Source organism: Ambystoma mexicanum, chromosome 2q (assembly GCF_040938575.1).
Source record: "Ambystoma mexicanum isolate Mex_15411 chromosome 2q, UKY_AmexF1_1, whole genome shotgun sequence".
Taxonomy (NCBI): domain Eukaryota; kingdom Metazoa; phylum Chordata; class Amphibia; order Caudata; family Ambystomatidae; genus Ambystoma; species Ambystoma mexicanum.
In genome coordinates, this window is record NC_090924.1 from 1134261645 (window position 1) to 1134282177 (window position 20533).

The 20533-nt window shown below is 46.8% G+C and overlaps 1 long non-coding RNA gene across 4 annotated transcripts in view; it reads right to left on the reverse strand.

The window, feature by feature from the left end:
* Positions 1-3957: 3957 nt before the first annotated feature.
* The window catches only part of LOC138569990 (uncharacterized), a 37373-nt gene continuing 20797 nt past the window's right edge, over positions 3958-20533 (reverse strand). For 2 of the 4 annotated variants that reach the window (XR_011303366.1, XR_011303365.1), the window contains one exon: positions 3958-8756. This is a non-coding gene — a long non-coding RNA (uncharacterized lncRNA). Of the gene's footprint in view, positions 11680-20533 lie in introns of all 4 variants that reach the window. The other 2 variants (XR_011303363.1, XR_011303364.1) reach the window with 1 other exon arrangement.

A 20533-nucleotide genomic window follows, 5' to 3' on the forward strand; every position in this document is an offset into this window, starting at 1 on the left:
CTATGTTAGAGCGCAATCTCAACCAAACTCTTTGGATGGTATTATCTTTTAGATTACTTTGGTTCGGATATTCGCTGGTTTTTGATGGTATCTGCGTTATCAAACGGGCGGCATCTTGGTTTTACGGGCTATTTGGACCTTTCTGCCTCTCCTGGTTGGAGGGCTGTTTCTCTAATGGGAAATAGGAACTAGCCTACGCACACTGAAGCATCTATTAGACGAGAGGACCTTTCTGCCTCTCCAGGTTTGAGGGCCATTTCTCTAATGGAAAATAGATGCTTCAGTGTGAATAGGCTAGTTTCCATTAGAAGAGAGGACATTTCTGCCTCTCCAGGTTGGAGGGCAGTTTCTTTAATGGGAAATAGATGCTTCATATTGAGTAGGTTAGTTTCATTAGACGAGAGGGCCTGCCTCTCCAGGTTGGAGGGCCGTTTCTCTAATGGGAAATGGATGTTTCTTATTGAGTAGGCTAGTTCCCATTAGACGAGAGGACACTTGCGTCTCCTTGGGTTAGGGGTCAGTTTATCTAATGGGAAATAGATGCTTCAGTGTGAGAAGGCTAGTACCAATTAGACAGGGGGAACTTTCTGCCTCCCAGGTTGGAGGGCTGTTTCTCTAATGGGAAATAGATGCTTCAGTGTGAATAGGGTAGTTCCCATTAGATGAGAAGGCCTTTCTGCCTCTTCAGATTGGAGGGCCCTTTCTCTAATGGGAAATGGATGCTACATTGTGAGTAGTCTAGTTCCCATTAGACAAGGGGACCTTTCTGCCTCTCCAGATTGGAGGGCTGTTTCTCTGATGGGAAATAGATGCTTCCTTCCGTGAGTAGGCTAGCTCCCATTAGACAAGGGGAACTTTCTGCCGCTCCAGGTTGGAGGCCCATTCCTCTAATGGGAAATTGATGCTTCAGTGTGAGAAGGCTAGTTCCCATTAGACGAGGGAACTTTCTGCCGCTTCATGTTGGATGGACGTTTCCTTAACAGGAAATAGATGCTTCATTGTGAGTAGGCTAGTTCCCATTAGACAAGAGGAACTGTCTGCCTCTCCAGGTTTGAGGTCCATTTCTCTAATGGGAAATAGATGCTTCAGTGCGAGTAGGCTAGTTCCCATTAGACAAGAAGACCTTTCTGCTTCTCCAAGTTGAAGGGTCATGTCTCTAATGGGAAATAGATGCTTCAGCCTTAGTAGGCTAGTTCCCATTAGACAAGAAGACCTTTCTGCTTCTCCAAGTTGAAGGGCCATGTCTCTAATGGGAACTAGATGCTTCAGTGTGAATAGGCTAGTTCCCATTAAAAGAGGACATTTCTGCCTCTCCAGGTTTGAGGGCCGTTTCTCTAATGGGAAATAGATGCTTCATTGTCAATAGGCTAGTTCCCATTACACAAGAGGCATTTATTTTCTGCCTCTCCCAGTTGTAGGGCCGTTTCTCTAATGGGAAATAGGTGCTTCAGTGCGAGTAGGCTAGTTCCCATTAGACGAGGGGACCTTTCTGCTTCTCCAGGTGGAAGGGCCATGGCTCTAATGGGAAATAGATGCTTCATCGTGAGTAGGCTAGTTCCCATTAGACGAGAGGACCTTTCTGCTTCTCCAGGTTGGAGGGCCCTTTCTCTAATGGGAAATAGATGCTTCAGTGTGAGTAGGCCAGTTCCCAATAGACGAGAGGACCTTTCTGCCTCTCCAGGTTGGAGGGCCATTTTTCTAATGGGAACGGATGCTTCAGTGTGAGTAGGCTAGTTCCCATTAGACGAGAGGACTGTTCTGCTTCTCCAGGTTGGAGGGCCGTCTCTCTAATGGGAAATGGATGCTTCAGCGCAAGTAGGCTAGTTCCCATTAGACAAGAGGACCTTTCTGCTTCTCCAGGTTGGAGGGCCGATTCTCTAATGGGAAATAGATGCTTCATTGTGAGTCGGCTAGTTTCCATTAGACGAGAGGACCTTTCTGCCTCTCCAGGTTGGAGGACCATTTCTCTAATGGGAAATAGATGCTTCATATGGAGTAGGCTAGTTCCCATTAGACAAGAGGACTGTTCTGCTTCTCCAGGTCGGAGGGCCATGTCTCTAATGGGAAATGGATGCTTCAGCGCAAGTAGGCTAGTTCCCATTAGACAAGAGGACCTTTCTGCCTCTCCAGGTTGGCGGTTGCGTTTCTCTAATGGGAAATAGATGCTTCAGAGTGAGTAGGCTAGTTCCCATTAGACAAGGGGAACTTTCTGCCTCTCCAGGTTGGAGGGCCGTTTCCTTAACGGGAAATAGATGCTTCATTGCGAGTAGGCTAGTTCCCCATTAGACAAGAGGACCTTTCTGCTTTTCCAGGTTGGAGGGCTTTTTCTCGAGGGAAATAGATGCCTCTGTGTGAGTAGGCTAGTTCCCATTAGATGAAAGCACCTTTCTGCTTCTCCAGGTTGGAGGACCCTTCCTCGAATAGGAAATAGATGCTTCAGTGTGAGTAGGCTAGTTCCCATTAGACGAGAGGACCTTGATGTCTCTCCAGGTTGCAGGGCCGTTCCTCTAATGGGAAATAGATGCTTCAGTGTGAGTAGGCTAGTTCCCATTAGAGGAAGGGAACTTTCTGCTGCTCCAGGATGGATGGACGTTTCTCTAATGGGAAGTAGATGCTTCATTGCGAGTAGGCTAGTTCCCATTAGACAAGAGGACCTTTCTGCTTTTCCAGGTTGGAGGGCTTTTTCTCCAATGGGAAAGAGATGCTTCAGCGCGAGTAGGCTTATTCCCCTTAGATGAGAAACGTTCTGCTTTTCTAGGTTGAAGGGCCATGTCTCTAATGGGAAATAGATGCTTCAGTGAGTTTAGGCTAGTTCCCATTAGGGAAAAGGACCTTTCAGCTTCTCCAGGTTGGAGGGCCCTTTCTATAATGGGAAATAGATGCTTCATTGTGAGTCGGCTAGTTCCCATTAGACGAGAGGAACTTTCTGCTGCTCCAGGTTGGATGGACCTTTCTCTAAGGCGAAGTAGATGCTTCATTGTGAGTCGGCTAGTTCCCATTAGACGAGAGGACCCTTCTGCCTCTCTAGATTGGAGGTGCCGTTTCTCTAATGGGAAATAGATGCTTTAATGAGAGCAGGCTAGTTCCCATTAGACAAGAGGATCTTCTGCTTTTCCAGGTTGAAAGGCTGTATCTCTAATGGGAAATAGAGGATTCAGTGCAAGTAGGCTAGTTCCCATTGGACGAGACAACCTTTCTGCTTCTCCAGGTTGAAGGGCCATTCTTCTAATGGGAAATAGATGCTTCATTGTGAGTTGACTAGTTCCCATTAGACAAGGGGAACTTTCTGCCGCTCCAGGTTGGATGGCCGTTTCTCTAATGGAAAATATATGCTTCATTGTGATTAGGCTAGTTCCCATTAGACGTGAGGACCTTTCTGCCGCTCAAGGTTGTAGGGCCGTTATTCAAATGGGAAATAGATGCTTCATTGTGAGTATGCTAGTTCCCATTAGACGAGAGGACCTTGAAGCCTCTCCAGGTTGCAGGGCCGTTTCTCTAATGGGAAATAGATGCTTCAATGAGAGTAGGCTAGTTCCCATTAGACAAGAGGATCTTTTTGCCTCTCCCGGTTGGAGGGCAATTCCTCTAATGGGAAATAGATGCTTCATTGTGAGTAGGCTAGTTCCCATTGGACGAGACAACCTTACTGCTTCTCCAGGTTGGAGGGCTGTTTCTCTAATGGGAAATATATACGCAATTGTGAGTAGTCTAGTTCCCATTAGACGAGAGGACCTTTCTGCCTTACCAGGTTGGAAGGCCATTTCTCTAATGGAAAATAGATGCTTCATTGTGAGTAGGCTAGTTCCCATTAGACGAGAGGACCTTTCTGCCTTACCAGGTTGGAAGGCCATTTCTCTAATGGAAAATAGATGCTTCATTGTTAGTCGGCAAATTCCCATTAGATGAGAGGACCTTTCTGCCTCTCCAGGTTTGAGGGCCGTTTCTCTAATGTGAAAACCAAAATACATAAACCTATAATTATACTGTCAACTGGTGCTATGTTCACTAATATTAATACAAATCTACACAACTTTAAAAAAGAATAAAAATTAGCTTAAAGAAATAAATGGGCAGTTGGGTAATGCAAGGGGTTTTTATTATGACAAGTGCTTACACTGTAAAGCAACAAATAGTACATATACATGTGTAGACTGGATACATACTATACATTACACAGTACATTTGGCAATTGCCTTTTTAAAACCAAAGATCGAATTGGTGGAGCCACATGGAGTGAACCTGCTTTACCGCAGGGGGAGAAAAAGAAGCCGAATAGTGAAACTGTGTGGAAAAAAAAGGTTCTCATAACTGCACATGAAAAGCTGCAAGAATTTGTGAACAGAAAAAGAAATGTATTATTGCAAATATTCACAATCTTTTATCACAATATTTCCTGTAAGGGGTCAACAGAGATCACGACTTCACACCTTCAGCAGGGGCACGCTGATATACAGTGCCAGAGGTTTATGACGCAATTATTGATCTATTAATTAATTGCTTTGCATGATGGTGCAATGTCACTCGAAACATGGATTTATAGAACAGTAAGTTAAAATAACATGAAAAGAAACTCAAACTGCCCAAAATTCAAAATGCGATTAGAGTGGAAGGAACTGAAGCGCACTGGGCACTTTTTGAATCGGTTATACTCTTTGCACTTTAGTCAAGACATTTCCGTTATTTATGATTTGCCTTGGGGAAGTAATATGGTCCGGCATTGACTTTATGACGCATTTTGCACTCAGCACTTTTATATGGTTGTATAATGGATTTGTATGTACAAGGCAGTTTTGTCAGTATTTAACGTGCAATTAGGTGTTCCGATATGTATCCTTGTTTTTTTGATGAGCTTTGTGTCAAGTATGCGGTTAGTGTTTTGCAATAAGACATTGTGAGCAGGGCAAAATGAGTGGTACATATTTCAACATTAAAGTGCACCTGCATATATTTTGCTGCCACTGTATGCATTACGCTTTTATTTTTGTTCACAAACAACTCACTTATTTATGCTCCACGCTGTGTCTCAAGTATTGCAGAAAATGACTCAGTATATCAGTTTATTGTTCAGCAACATTTATTGCCAATTTCAATAACGCTAGTAATGTTTATTTAGTCAATTAGAGTGTCTATAACCATGAAGTTCTTTGTGTATTGAGATGTGAGGCGAAACCACCTGTGGTCGTAAATTGGGGTGCGTTCTGAGAACCACCAAGTCCCTGTACAAGATAATAGAAGGCTGTTCTGCATGGAGCGCTTGAAGCTCACTTATCTCGCAGGCCTGGGTGACAGCAACCAAAAAGTCCACCTTTAACTACAACCATTGACAATTGGCGGTTCAAACTGTTTTTTCCATGAGCACAGACAGAACCACATTGAGGACCCACAGGTTGTGCAGTATTCTCCTTGGCAGGTAATCTATGTAGACCGTTCACATGGCTCGAAATTATTTGATTTACAAATGACAGCATCCGCAGTCAGCTGTTCTAATATGCCCCTATCACTGCCAAAAAGGTTATATAAGAGACCGTAGACACACCGCTTCCCACTAATTGTGTGATGAAGGAGGTATCATCCAGACTTGCCTGCATTGGGTTTTTGTGACTCCCTAAACACCAGTGGCAACACCACCAAGATGCCATTCGGCCTTAGTTCACGCTAGATTAACTTTTTAAGTAATAACACCACCTCCATTTACTTGCAAACTGTGACCTGGTGGAATCCTTCCTAGAGGCCCTAATGCGCCCCGTGTTCTTTTGAGAGGGTGCCAGGTGACTGTAACCTAGGTCCTGTAATGATCCTTCAGATAGTGTCACTTCTCCCCGTGGGGTGGGGGGAGAATCTTTCTTGGAGTTTAGGGAGGTGAGGCCACTAACCGATAGTCCCCGTAGAAGTGAGAACACGAGGGAGGACCTCATAGGGACGAACTCCCTGCCAGGGGATAAGGATGAGAGTTTGGGATACTGTGCCTTTAACTCCAATCACAAGGGGTAACAACACCCAACTCTTCCTTACACATGATAAAATCAGAGAATGTATTACTGTTATGTGTCTCCCTGTGAGAAGGACTGGATAAAGAAGAAACCAAGAACACTACAGTCAAGCATGAAGTATTCAACTAGCTGCTCTCAATCGGACTGATGTTACGCGAGGGCAGTCCCATCTACTTAAGACATACAGTAAAGAAGGACTAGGAAAATCACCTCCAAAGAGAGAGCTACCTCTGGGAGGAGAGTACGACAAGCAAGGATGCTGACAAAAAGCCCACGTTCTGAGGCTGTAGCGAGACAGCCATCTGAAGTGCTGGAGTTGAACCAAGGGACGCAAGGGAACCGTCTCATCCATCAGTGGAGAGCCAGCAAACCCGAAGTCGAAAGTCAGTGCGGTGGTGGTGTTACCTGTAGCGGGTGGATCATACGATCCAAGAACGACACACTGACCATTCGAACTAGCCTATGGCGGAGACACGCAGGAAAAATGAAAAATTGTGGTGGTTGCAAGACTGGTAATGGGTGAACTGTTTGTCCAAAAACTTGCACCCTGTTAACCAGTCATAACAGACCACAAAGTCAAGCGGGCCAAAAAAAAGAGTTATACAAGAGTGACAGGCCTCGAAGTCGAGCGGACAGAGGAAGCTTAGCCAGCCGAAGGAGAGTGGAAGAAGAAAGTAGACAATCAAGCCCACGACCCCTGGCAAAAACGGTGAAGAATTCCCTGAGAGAAGGTAAATGGAACAGTGATAAGTCCAGGAGGGGGCCGGGGCAATTTATGAACTGGAAACAGAGACAAAAGAAGTAAACCATTTTGTGAAGCAATTCCCTGGTCAGTTCCATAAGACCGTGGTATTGAGTAGTTGAGAAAGACTCAAGGAGCCTCTCCCTCGTCCAAGTGGGGCCAAGTTGAAAGACAGTGTTCAAGTAAAGAGACCACCAAAACATTGGCAGGAATTAAACATGTAGATGAAGGATTTAATGCTGATATATACTTAAGAGGAATCTGTGTAAACTGGACATTAGATAGAAGGGAGCCATTCTCCAGAACTTGTACTTTCCTGGGTTGTGATAAGAACTTTTTAGTTAGCTTAGTTGTTTGTTTTGTAGTGACAGGGATAGTTTATGAGTTTGACTAGGATGGAATACTTTCTTTTTGACAACAGATTTTCAGGCACAGGTTTTCGTTTTGTTGAGGTAGAGAACCACCTCTAGTTAGGGGCAAGATAGGTTTTGCATACTTTTATCCATAAATAATGTTTATAACTAAAACCACGCCTGCTTTTGGTCAGACTGCTCATTCCAGGTCATCACAGTCCTCCAGGACCAGGCCATCAAGGAGAGATTTGTGCTTGGGTACAAGACCGCCCCCGCCCTTTTACTGTTTGAGAAGATACAAACTCAAAAGTAAGCGCCACAGGGCTTCCGAACTCTGCACTTTCTGGTTGGAATACCACATTGAGCCAGTTTGGTGAAAACAGGATTAGATGTATTTGCTTGTGTGCTTCAATTTGTGCAGGGCACTAGAAGGACTGGTGGACACTCCCGCCATCTCAAGTGAGGAGAAAGGCATCCCCGTGAGAGTTCTGCCCCTCCCCCTTCCAAAATGCATACAGAGTGCACATTATTCTTCTGAGTCAGCATACTCCAAGCTCAGAAGATTGGCTGTAATGTTTTCACACAATGTTCCCATTCATGAGGGACGTATGACTTTCAACTCAGAACATCCGCTTATACTTTCTGCTCTTTTGCCACGTGGGATGCTATTGGGAAAACACTGCAGGCACTATACGCACAACTCTAGGGCGAACATGCAGAGAGTGGCAGACCTCATGCCGACATAAAACTGAGTAGTTGTGTTGTCAGTGTAGATCAACATGCGGTGGTGACCTGCCAGATGGTGCAGAATGCCTTCAATGTCAGATTGCTCAGAGTGCTAGTCAGTTTATATGTTGTGCCTGTTCCTCGAAGTGACCCAGGATCGGTTGAGAGGAATCGTCCCCAAGTCAAAAAGGAAGATCTTCCTGGAATCATTCTTGAGTCATCAGGTGACTCCATCCTAGAGTCATCCATGGCTAGTTCAGGGAGATCATCGGAAACCATCCTGAAGTAGGTCTATAGGCCGAAATATTCAAATGAGATGACTAGAGTTATCACAGAAACTACCCCAAGAGGAGTTCTGATTACTTCCAGTGATGATCTTGTATTACTCCAGGATGACCCCCATGACAACTTCAGGATGGGTGGGGATTACTCCAGGATGACCCCATGACAACTTCAGGATAGGTGGGGGAATTACTCCAGGATGACCCTGTGACAACTTTAGGATGGGTTTCAAATTGTGAACGATTATTGCAGACAACTTCAGGAGGATGTTGCATTCAAAAGATTTAGGGAAAGGGTTTTGATTCGTTGTGTGTAAAATGGGTGGTACTACTATAGGGTTAGACAAGGCATAAATTCGTTTTCAAAAATTGAATAGCAGATTTTGCTAATAAAAATATTTTTGATTAGCAAATTAACTCATTTGATTAGCCATTTTGAACTAATATTGAATGCCACCTGAATTAGTTGTACCCCAAGATATAGAATTAGCAAGAATGCAGAAATTATTTATATGTACCTCTAAAGTATAACATCAGTGCAATGTCTGTAAAATGTAAAGGTTCGCTGCAAGAAAACGTTGGGCTAGGCTTACCTCTCAGGCCTGTTGTTATCAAGTGGGAAGGTCCTCTCTGCCTAATCTTCCTCTACACTGCAGACCAATTCCTACAAAATAGGCAAAAAGCAACTCATTTACCAGCTACCCACAACAATGCACACACAATCTGGGTGGGGGGGCCTCGAGAATCGACAGCTGAACAAATGCCAGAGCAGCGACTTGCCAACACCCAGCCCAGCAATCGGGGACAGAGTTGGGGCCTTTCGCCTTTACAAACAAGTGAGGCCTCGAGCCTCTGGGAGGGCGGGGGTGGGGGAAGTCCAGCAACTGCCCCCATGGTTCCAGTCCACAAAATGGCCAGTGTAAAGCTTCCAACTGGCTCTGGCTGCTTGCCTCGTGATACATTCCCATCAGAATGTAGCCACAAAATACAGTTGAATGCCCTTCTCTAGTCTCATTTCTTTGGGGGACCTCAAATGACAGACTATAATGTTGAGTGAGGTGCAGGGACTATAGGGAGTCAGAAAGTAAGGTTATCAACTTTCTCTAACTTTTCCTCATACTTTTGCAAGGATTCTCTTGCAATGTCAATAACAGGAGTACGTACTTAACCCAAACTAAGCTGTAACCCTGATTGCCTTCATCTTGCATCTGTCCTACCTTTTGTGTCAATAGACTGCAAAAAGCGAAGGGAGTAATCCAGGTCACTGCTTTGCAGTGGAACCCGTTTCTGAAAACCCACTCAGGCTTCTTCAGCTCCCACTAAATGGCCATGAAGACCTTTAGGGGGGGGGGGGGAGAATTACTGCTGACCAAACAAAATGTATTAATACAAACAACAGACCGTCCAGCTATAGATGCTTTAGAAGCCTGCAATGCTTGATTGCTACCGCCATACATGAAGTCTGATTTTCTAAAGGATTCTATATAGAAATCAGATAAACTTATTAAACAGTTAATTTGAAAATACAGCTATTGCCCTTGCAGGAAAATGGTTTACTAATTGAGAAATATTTCTAGGGCTTCTCTAAAGACCAAGCAGCCCGACTACTACTTATTATAGGAAGTCTATTCCATACATTTGTGCAGGCTGTGTTATTAGGGCAGGTGCTGGGTGTTAGAGAGAAGCTGCTAACACCCAGCATCCGCTGTAATAACGCTGCCTAATGCTCGTAGAATTACGTTGCGGGCATACCTGCCTAACCTCTGGATTTTTCCCAGAAACTCAGGAATTTTAACCATTTCTCTGGGTCTATGGGAAAGACCCATGAATCTCAGGAATTTTGGTGGGCGACAGCTTTCACGGATTGCTTTTTTGTATGGTTTGTTATGCTTGCAGGACTGCGCTGCCACGGCTCCCTGCCCGAGTGTGGCTTTATCTCTGCAGCAATGACTAACATTTCCAGCACAAAAAGAATGCAGGTGAAGCAAAATAACACGCTTATTTTGCTTCACCTTTCAGTCTTTTTTGCTGACTTTCAATGCGAACACGCGTTTCTTTTGCTTTCGTTCTTTTTGCCCAGGATAGGGTGGACTCAGCCCCACTGAACAACAGCCATCAGGTTTGCAGGCTGGACAACTCACTGCACTACATAACCTGATGAAAAACAACTAAGGTGAAATGTCCAATTCCGGTACTGCAAAATTCAGGTAAAACCTTTGCATTGGTCCTTGGAGTTTACATGTGCACATTTGAAGTGTTGATTTTATGGAAGGCGAATGCCTTTTGTCCAATGCAATTTGGGTGGTTGTGAAAAGGCAATTTAATGAATATGCACATTCCAATTTGAACCGCAAATTTATCCCATCACTTTACAAAAGAATTTACCTTTTTGACATGTCATGTGCTCGGAGCCAGGTGAAAATGCTCGGGTTTTGTGCGACTGTGGGCAGGGCATAAATCTCAGGAATTTTGATTTTCAAAATGTAGGCAGGTATGGGTGTTGGGTGCATGCTCTCTAACACCCAGGCGAGCAGCAGGCTGCGTTATTACGGCGGGTGCTGGGTGTAAGTGGCTGAGAGAAATATTATACTCAGCCACTTACACCCAATAGATTGAGTAAAAGGGCCCGGCTCCCCAACCCAAACCTCCTTACCTCTTCCAAGTAGCAGCCGTTACATGCCTTCTTTACTAGAGCACTCAAATGTCATTAACTAAGGTTTGCTGATTTAGTATACAAAGCTACAAATCCACCCCCTCAATGTCACGAACCAACCTCTAAACTCCCTCATTTCATATCTCACCTCTAGCCAACATGGCATCACACCCAATAAACTCCAAAAATTACAAATCACTGCACTAAAATAAAACACTTTCAGTGACCTAAACAGAATCCGTTAAAGGTCTACCTGCATGACAAGACTGCCGATCACTTCACTCAATATCACTAAGAGCAGCTAGCAATTAGTTCGACCATTCACCACACCCAAGAAAAAATTAGCGGACCTCCAATAGTACAAAAACATGTCCCATTTACAAGTTGGCACCAACCTACAAATTCACATGGACTATTGGGGAAATAAAAGCTCTTGAAAAGCCTGGAAAATGGCAAATTCAGCACAGCAAACCATTTGTTCCTAGCTCTTAGAAGGAAACGACCACAGGCTTCTGTGTACATCATTTTATTGGCATTTTCCTGAAAAAAAAACGAAATGTGCTCCCTTTTTAGTTATTTTCTTTCACCTACCCCACCCCCCCCCCCCCATACAGCAAACTAGGATTCCTAGGTGGCGTTATGATCACCTACATGTGGGAAGAAAGGGGGCCAAATTTGGCCAAGATATCACATGTAAAAAAAATGTTACAAGGGATTGAATGGCGACATACCAAAAAAAGGGCTTGGTGGTGGGGGGCATTGGCAGTTAAGGGGTTAAAATCAAATAACACATTAGCTTAAAGAAATAGACAATTGGGTAATTGAAGTGTTTTTAGTACGACAAGTGCTTACACTGTAAAGCAACAAATAATACATATACATTTGTAAACCAAAGATCAAATTGGTGGAGCCATATGGAGTGAACCTGCTTTACCTGGGGGATTGGAAGAAAAAGAAGCTGATTAGTGAAACATTTATGGAAAAACAGTTCTCATAACTGCGCATGAATAGCTGCAATAATTGGATAACAGAAAAAGTTAACTTTATTATTGCAAATGTTCAAACTTTTCTGTAAGGGCTCAACAGATATCACGCCTTCACACCTTCAGCAGGGGCACGCTGATACAGTGCCGGAGGTTTGTAAAGCAATTATCAATCTATAAATTATTTGCTTTTCATAATGGTGCTTTAGTGTGAACAAGTACAGGTAAACAACTAAAGGTCTCAGAACATTTCCAAGTTAAAAATGGTCACTCGAAATATGGATTTATAGGACCGCAAGTTAAAATAACATGAAAAGCAACTCACACTGCCTAAAATTAAAAATGCGATTAGAGTGGAAGGAACTCAAAAACTTGACACTTTTTTCAAGCACACCTGGCACTTTTTGAATCCATTATACTCTTTGCACTTTAGTCAGGCATTTCCAATAGTTACGATTTGCCTTGAAGTAATATGGTTCTGCTTGACTTTATGACGCATTTTGCACACAGCACTTTTATATGGATGTATAATGTATTTATATGTACAAGGCAGTTTTGTCAGTATTTAATATCAGGCATTTACCAAGCGGAGTGGCCAAGCAGGAATGTATAAACAGAATTTGGCCTGTAGATATTCTGCCCCAGTTGCATAAAAGGCATGATGAACTAGACATTAGCCCTTGACCTGAATGGGCTTGGCCATGGATAGCCAATGAAGATGGTGCACACATGGAGTAATGTGAGCACAACTAGGTGTGCAAGTGGCTACTCTGGCTGCAGGGTTCACCAGGACCTGAAGGTGCCATAAGTACAGTTTGTGCCAGAAATGGGGCGTTGCAGTGGTCCGTGGAGGACATAACAAGTAAGGACACCACAGTGCACGTAACTGAGAAAGGAATAAACAAAGAACCTTACTATGGAGTTTTCAGTTGAAGATAGCCCCTTTGACATACTGGACTTATCTGAGATTCCGCAGACAGAAAAGCTAATATATTTACCACTAAAGATGGCCAAAAAGAGGGGGTCCAAAAGGCAGTAGAGCAATGAGGGCCCACCACCAACACCTCATTTTTTCCCCCTGAACCAGCTATTACACATCCATGCAACCACAGCTTCGAGACAAGCCCTACCAGGATCTGTGTCCTCTGTTAAGAAGAAGAGTGGAAGCCTCAAGAGCAGATAAGCTTGATAAGAGGTTAAATGTACAGGTTAAACAAAACCTGGAAGATGGAGGAAACCTGAGGGACTCCACATCTCAAGGCAGACAGGACAGAGTGAAAAGGGGTGGATGGAAATGGACTGTTCAGTTGGAGAGAAACAAAGATAATAGGAAAGAATGGCCGGCCCAGACAAGCAAGGCGGCATGGTCAACGGTATCAAAGGTGGCAGATAAGTAAAGTAATAAGCACCAACGCTGCCGGAGTTGTGCAGACAAACCACATAGTCAACGTTGGAGACCAACACCCCCTCTGTGCCACATCCTGGACGGAAAATGCATTGAGAAGTGTGGAAGAAGAAAGATTACTCAAAGGCATCAAAAAGCTTCATAAGAAGATTCCAAGATGGCCCCGTGACCACACCACCGTGACGAGAGCGCTCCTCCCCAGCCACCCGAAAAAGGAGCAATAAGCAGCGTTACAAGACCCCAGGGCAGAAAAAGCAAAGGGGACAACCCGTGAACCGAGCGGTCCCCAAGAAAACTCCAACTGGAGCGTTTGGGGGCAGAGTGAGTGGACCTGAGACCACCAGCAGCGATGCCTGTGTGGGGACTGGCAGTCGAGCCGGAGGAGAACAGAGAACCCACGCGGGGGGTGCAGAACACGCAGAGGGCCCATTCAGCCAAGGCAACATAGGCGAGACTGGGAAGTGTGAGCGGATCAACGGGGATCCCCGGCGGCCGACATGGGGGGAGACGAGGCTGCCGGACCAGCGCGCCCGCCCTGAAACACCAAGCTACAAATGAGGGAGCGGGTAGTATTCCCCTGAAATCCTGTGCCTGCCTCTGCCCCATACAGCAAGCCCGGCTCCATGCAGAGCCTCCACGAACCACACGGCGCAGGACCCCCATGAGCTGTGATGTGCCCCATCTGGCGCAGGGTAAGTTGGCATAATTAAGGGAGTTGACAGCCATGAAGCAGGCACACGCAAGACGCTCCCCTCCCAAACAACAGACATGGAGGTTTATGAAAGCATCTGCCTCAGCGCACCATAACCTACACTTGGAAGGGGACACCCCTACGGCAGGAGACCCGCAGCATACCTGGACCCAGGCAAAGGCCCAAGCCCATACCATTCATGCAGTTATAGAAGGGTGACAGCACTAAGTCTCCTGCAGCATCCCCCCCTGTTGAACGGCCAGGGAAGGAACCCGGGGGCCAGGGTTAGGGGGCGGCGCATGCTCACAACCCCCGGCATTTGTCTCCGCAGGAGAGCGCTGCTTCGCTCCACCACCCGTCCCCTTATGAAAACTAACCCTGCCATGCAAGATTAACCAAGAAGGAACATCCAGGGGTGCAAGAGCATACGTAAAGGCTCAGGAGCGGTGGGAGCAGCGCGGGAAGAAATTCAAGAGGCTACTGGGCTCTGGGCCAGTGTGAGACACTGCGACCATGACCACTTTCACCTTTGAGCATACTAGCCCCACGGCCCCCAGGGGGCAACCAACCCAGGCTCTAAAGGGGAGCTAGACTCCTGTTGCGCACAGGAGGGAGAGAGAATCATCCCCTTCATAAAGAACAAATGGCCAATACTCTAGGTCAAGAAGAACATCAGAGGCCTGGGGAGAAGCCCCCTACATTAAGGTGCAGGTAGGCACTCGCCATCACCAGGCAATGTTGCGCAACAAGACCAAAGAGGCCAAAAAAGGCCTGTCAAGGGCCAAGATCTCAAGAAAACAGGAAGGGACCCTCCAAAAGCTATGGAGAAATGAGGGGGAAGCCCCGCAGGAAGAGGATCCAGCGGTGACAGGGAGGCAGCAGTCCGAGGAACCCCCACCCCCCGACGCTGCCACAGGGGCAAGAATTCACAAGCAAGGTGCTGCAACAGTGCTTTAAGGCATTCAGTGACCACATGACTGCTACCCTTCAGACACAATTAAGCCTAATACGCCCAGAACTTGCACAATCCCTGCAGGAAATCAAAAGGCGACAGTTGAATTGATACAAATGAAAACGCCATTGAAGAACTCACTGAAAACACTCAGAAGATGGATGTATTAGCAAAGCCGCAGGCGGTAGCAACACAACCTTGAGCTCCAAGCCAAGGACTTGGAGAACCACTCGGGAAGGTCCGATATCAGGGTGAAGGGGCTGCCAGAAAGTGTGAGCGATGCCGATTTCAGGGAAACGTGTTCAAAGATTTGCTGGACATAGCTGGGGGAGAAATTCTCATAGATAGAAGGAACGCAGCGAGCAGAACCCGGGGCCAGGCCAAGAGAAGTGGCGATGGCTTTACAGCGATACGACCAAAACAAATGGATCCTCCAAGCGGCAAGGAAAGCAACCCTGATAAAAGTGAACAGCGCCGTCATAGAACTTTTCCAAGACCTGGCCAAATGGGCCCGGTGACCAAAGCCCAGATAAGATCCAGGTGGACATTCCCCTTTGGAATGGTCTTCAAGTGGGAAGGACGCCAACACCACAACACTACATTGGATGAGGGACCCAAGATCCTGAATATTGAAAAAGGGGATGCAGGGGGGAGAACATAATAGGAGGCCAGAACATGAAGGCCACCAAGAGAAGCCATGGGAGTGGAGAAGAGGAGAGAGGTCAAAGACAAGAGACGCAAACAATTGCGGGGTGGAGGGGGTGTGGTTGGTCAGCAACCGAAGCCCCAGGCTGAATAGGCTGTCCACTTAACAGCAGCGGTGGGGATCACGAGACAAGGGTTAAGACCCGGTGGGGTTACACAGGGAATGTCAGCCTAAGGGTCGGCTCCGGGAGACGGATCTTCGAAACAGGGGAGAGTGGAGGAATGGCTCTCCCTGCACAGTTATTCTCTGGGATGGGAACGAGATCCAGCAACCTAGGACGACATTACGGCCTGGGGAAGTTGAGCCGAGTCCAGCCAGAGGGGGTGAAGTTACGGCCTGGTGAAGTTGAGCCGAGTCCAGCCGGAGGGCTTAAATCGAGGGGGATCGCTTCGACATGGTTACTCTCAGGACTTAACGGGCATGGGTAGCAGAAAAGGGATCCAAATACTAAAACTCAATGTTAGAGGACTAAACACACTGACTAAAGAGACGGAAACTGGAGAACCTCCTCCAGGATACCCAGCCCGACATTGTAACGCTCCAGTAGACCCATATCTGTAAGCAAGAGAAACACAGAATGAAGTTGAGAGGGTACCCCCAGGTTCTGCAGGCCAACGACAAGAGCAAAGCTTGAGGGGTCCTCAAAGCGTTTAGACACCTATCCGTCGTCGAAATAATGGGCACAAAAGCTGACAAGGAAGGTAGATTCCTCTTCCTCCAGCTACAATGGGGGGTGGCCTCTCACAATCGCCAGTGTGTACGCCCCCAACTCCGGGCAGGACAGATACTTGCAGGGGGCTTTGGAGAAGCTAGACCAGTTAACAACAAGCCAGATATACCGACAGGGGATTTTAACTTACCGTGGTGCCCATCCACGGACAGAAGCGCGGACAGGACACCCAAATCTAAGGGCCCATCTAGTAAACTACAGGCTAGCATAACAGAATGGCATTAGCGGATACATGGCATGAACTAAAAGGGGACTCCAAGGGGTATACTCATGTGCACCAAACATTCTCAAGAATTAATTACATATGGGTTTCGGTGACAATGCTTTGCCAAGTACGGATCATAGAAAGGGAAACCATAGCCCTGCCCGTCCACATTCTCCTGCAGCTAGAAATCCAATGGGGGGGGGGAGCTTTGTCAAGGGGAGACAAACGTTTGACAACATTAGGCAAATATCCCACCTGATAGAGAAGTCAAACAGGGCAGTCCTGAGGGTGGGGGTGTCAGCACTAGATGCAGAGAAGGCATTCGACCGAGTCAAATGGTCATTCTTGTTTGCTAACATGGTGGTTATGGGGTTTGGCCTGGGCCTTCTCCACCTGGTCAAAGCCAACTATGGAGCACCACTTATCAGGCTAGCTATCAATAGGCATGTCTCTCAGGCGATAAGGATCACTAGGTGTACTAAGCAGGGCTGCCCACGTCACCATTCCTGTACGCAAACTTTCTCGAACCCTTCCTAACTAGAATTAGACAGGAGAGGGGAATAAAAGGGATTACATTTGTTGGGGATACCATAAGGCAATGGCCTTTGCCGACGACGACCTAGTTGTGCTAACAGACATGGACACTTCCCTCCAGAGGTTAACAGCACTTCCAGGGGAATTTGGCAGACCTGAAGACCAACAACTAAAAATCTGAAGTAATGGTGCTACAAGAAGGCACGCCCTCAAGAACATCAGATACAGGGCAATTTGCACGAGCAGAGGGATCCCTTCGATACCTGGGGGTGACAATAACCAGTACCATAGAGGATATGTACCAAGCAAACTATCCCCACCTGTTGGAAACTATCAAGATCTAGCTGGGAGAGAGGAGGCTCCTCAACATATCATGGATGGGCCGCATAAATGTCATTAAAATGGATAATTTTCCCCAGAGGGCTATATCACTTTCAGGCTCTCCCCCCTGGCGGTCCCCCAAAAATTCTTCAAAACCCTGAATAAACTTGTACGTAACTACATCTGGCAAGGGAAAAGACAGAGGGTGGCCTTGAGAGTAATTGTCACTCCCACGGGGGCATGGGGAATGGGAGTTCAGAACTTTCAAATGTACTACCAACGAGCAGCTCAATATAGGGTCATCCGAAACTGGTTCAATGGGAACCCCAACAGCATCTGGCGAAGGATGGATAGGGCAGTGGTGGGAAAGGCCCCTAGACGAGGTCCTGTGGTGCCCAAGAGCGGACAGACCCCCACCCCCCAACATGTACAGAAGCCAGATTACAGCCCTGGTAGGGATACATGGGATGCTATGGTTAAAAAAGCAAAGATCATGTCCTACCCAGCTCCGTTCACTCCGCTATTCCGCAACCCACAGTTTACCCCAGGGCTAGAGCAAGGAGCATATGCCAGGTGCGAACAGGCGGGCAGCATTCACGCAAGGGACATGGAGGGACAGGAGGTCAAGTTATTCCAGCTCTGCAAACAAACCATGGGTTTGCGGGAGGAGGATAGGTATCGCTATGCTGAACTGCGGTACAGGCTCTCTTCTCGAGATACTAAACAATCCATCACTAGAGAATTAACTCTACTAGAAAGGTACTCACTAACAAATTCCGGTGATAGACAAATGATTAGTAAAACGTACAAATTATTCACCATGCCAGAGGCACAGGTCCAGTGGCCCCATATGAAACAATGGGCAGACACGCTGCCCCTCCAGATCTCCAAGAACAGTGGTGGGAAGTGTGGCAGCGAATCCCCAAATTGATGAGAGGGGTGCAGATCAGGGAAATGTGGACCAGGATACTAGTGCAGTGCAGTGGCACCTAACACCAGAGAAGCTACATAAAATATACCCCTCAGTATCACAGATGTGTTGGCGGGGCTGCAAAGAAGTAGGCACATGGCTCCATGTCTGGTGGTCCTGCCCCATCCTAAAACTGTTCTGGGAAGTGGTCAACAAAGAAATGAAAGCCATCTTTGGTCCCCAAATATGGACAAAATGGAGGAGCTATGCAGGGCCTGAGTGACATGCTGGACACACTCCTGACTAAACCACAGAGGAAAGCATATATGGTCCTAAGCATGGCGGCCCTCTCCCTAACTGCACAAAAATGGAAATAAACCACGATTCCCAGCGAACAGGAATCGATAGCAAAAATGTGGCATTACACTTCACTGGAATGGGTAACATTCACTATCCATGGGGATTCTGCTATATTCAAGAACGAGTGGGACGCCATCCTGAACTTCCTGCACAAAGACTACCGTGAACAATGGTGTCCTCAGTGACTAAGACTATTGGATATACTATAGACTACGAACCGTTATGCCATGTACATTCGCCTCAGAAGATATGCAGCGCAGTGATCCGTGGGGGGAAAGGGGATTGTTAATGTTCAAATCTTTAAAATGCCAATAAAAAGAAAAATTTAAAAATGAGAAATTGAAGAAGCAAAATGGGACAAGGAGAGGCCAGGGGGGGAGGCAGCGCCGCCTGACCCGCCCACCGTGTTGAGACAGCCCAGCTCCCCATCTAGCTTCCCCACTTGGGAGACAGCTGAGACCATCAGGGTTTTAAAACGAAACAAAAGAAATCCAGGCGATCAGCCCGGGAAACCTGCCCGCCACCTGCAGCAGCACAGTGGCAGGGCTTCCCACGGCAGAGGCAGGGCGCTCTGCCGCCGTCCCACCCGGCACAATCTCGCTCATCCTTCCCCGACCCCCTCCGCTGATCCCCTTTCAGGAGTCGGATGGAGGCGGACCAGAGAGAGCACAGGCAGGGAGGCGGGTCGGGTGGGATTGCTAGAGTCTTCAAACCCCAGCAGGGGGCTCAGCTCCAGGCACCTGGGCAAGAGGGAAGGTCACCCGCTGCGCCTGCGGACCTGGCCATCGCTCACCCACAGATGTGGGCGGCGGGAACCTAGATGCCGGCGTGCACCATGGCTCGCCGGGCCCCTGTCTGCCTGCGGGAGGCATCCCTCGAGAACGGCCGTGCTTCCCTCGGCTCCCAGCTGCTCCCACTCTGGACTTCCCTGCGGGGTGCGCTTGTGTTCCGCAGTACAAATGTACTTTTAACACATTACATAGTAAATATGCATAAACCATAACAATACAATAACAGATTCTCATTTCATACAATTCATCCATGACAAATTTACAAACTTAAAAAAGCATTGCAGCGTTCTTTAAAAATGCTAAAACATGGATAGACATGCTCAGTTCGTTACAATTAAGGATCCTCTTTCACAGCTCTTCATCAGATGAGTGTCTTCTCCCATAAAATGGAATTCTCAAAGTTTCCAAATTGGGGCACCCCACACATAGATGCTTTAGAGTCTCAATCTCAGTCTTACAGTGGCGGAACAGTCTCTGATCTCGTGGAATGTTAAGGCGTCGGCCCAATATTTCATTAGTTGGGGCCAAATTCAATCTTATTCTTAATAGTTGAGACCTGAAGCTCCTTGAAGGGTGTTTTTTCAAATAAGGAGCAAGTACATTAAAACTTTTGCAAGTCCACAGAAAGTGGTCCCCAAAACATTTAACGTCCATGATCGTTAATCGCACATTTGACCAAATGTACCTAAACCATCTTAGCTTAGCCACTTTTGGTGTAAGTCCCAGTGCTTCGAGCGAGATGTCTCCCCGTAGGAGCATTGATTCACAACTTAGGACCCACTCGTTAAGAACTCTGCAGACGCCCTATATCCTTACAAGGTTAAGTTCCAAGGTTCCCTGGGTGCGCTTACCAACATCCGTCTGCTGGCGAGTCAGGGTGGAGGGGCGTGCCCACGTCTGGCTGCTCTGGGGCTGCTCAGTGAGGAGAGGATGGGGGTCACTCGGGGCTCCCTCTCTCCGGTGGCAGAACGTCCCCAGCAGGTTAACCCAACCCGTACGACTTCCTCTAGATAGTCAAGTTTGATAGTCTTCTCGCCGATCCGAGGACCTCACTAACCCATCCAATCTGTAGTAGTGACGGGTGGTGTGTACAAAGGGCAGTGACTTAATCAACGCAAGTTTATGACCTGCACTTAATGGGAATTCCTCGTTCATGGCAAATAATTAGTTAGCATGGAGGAGTCTTATTCGTTATCGGAT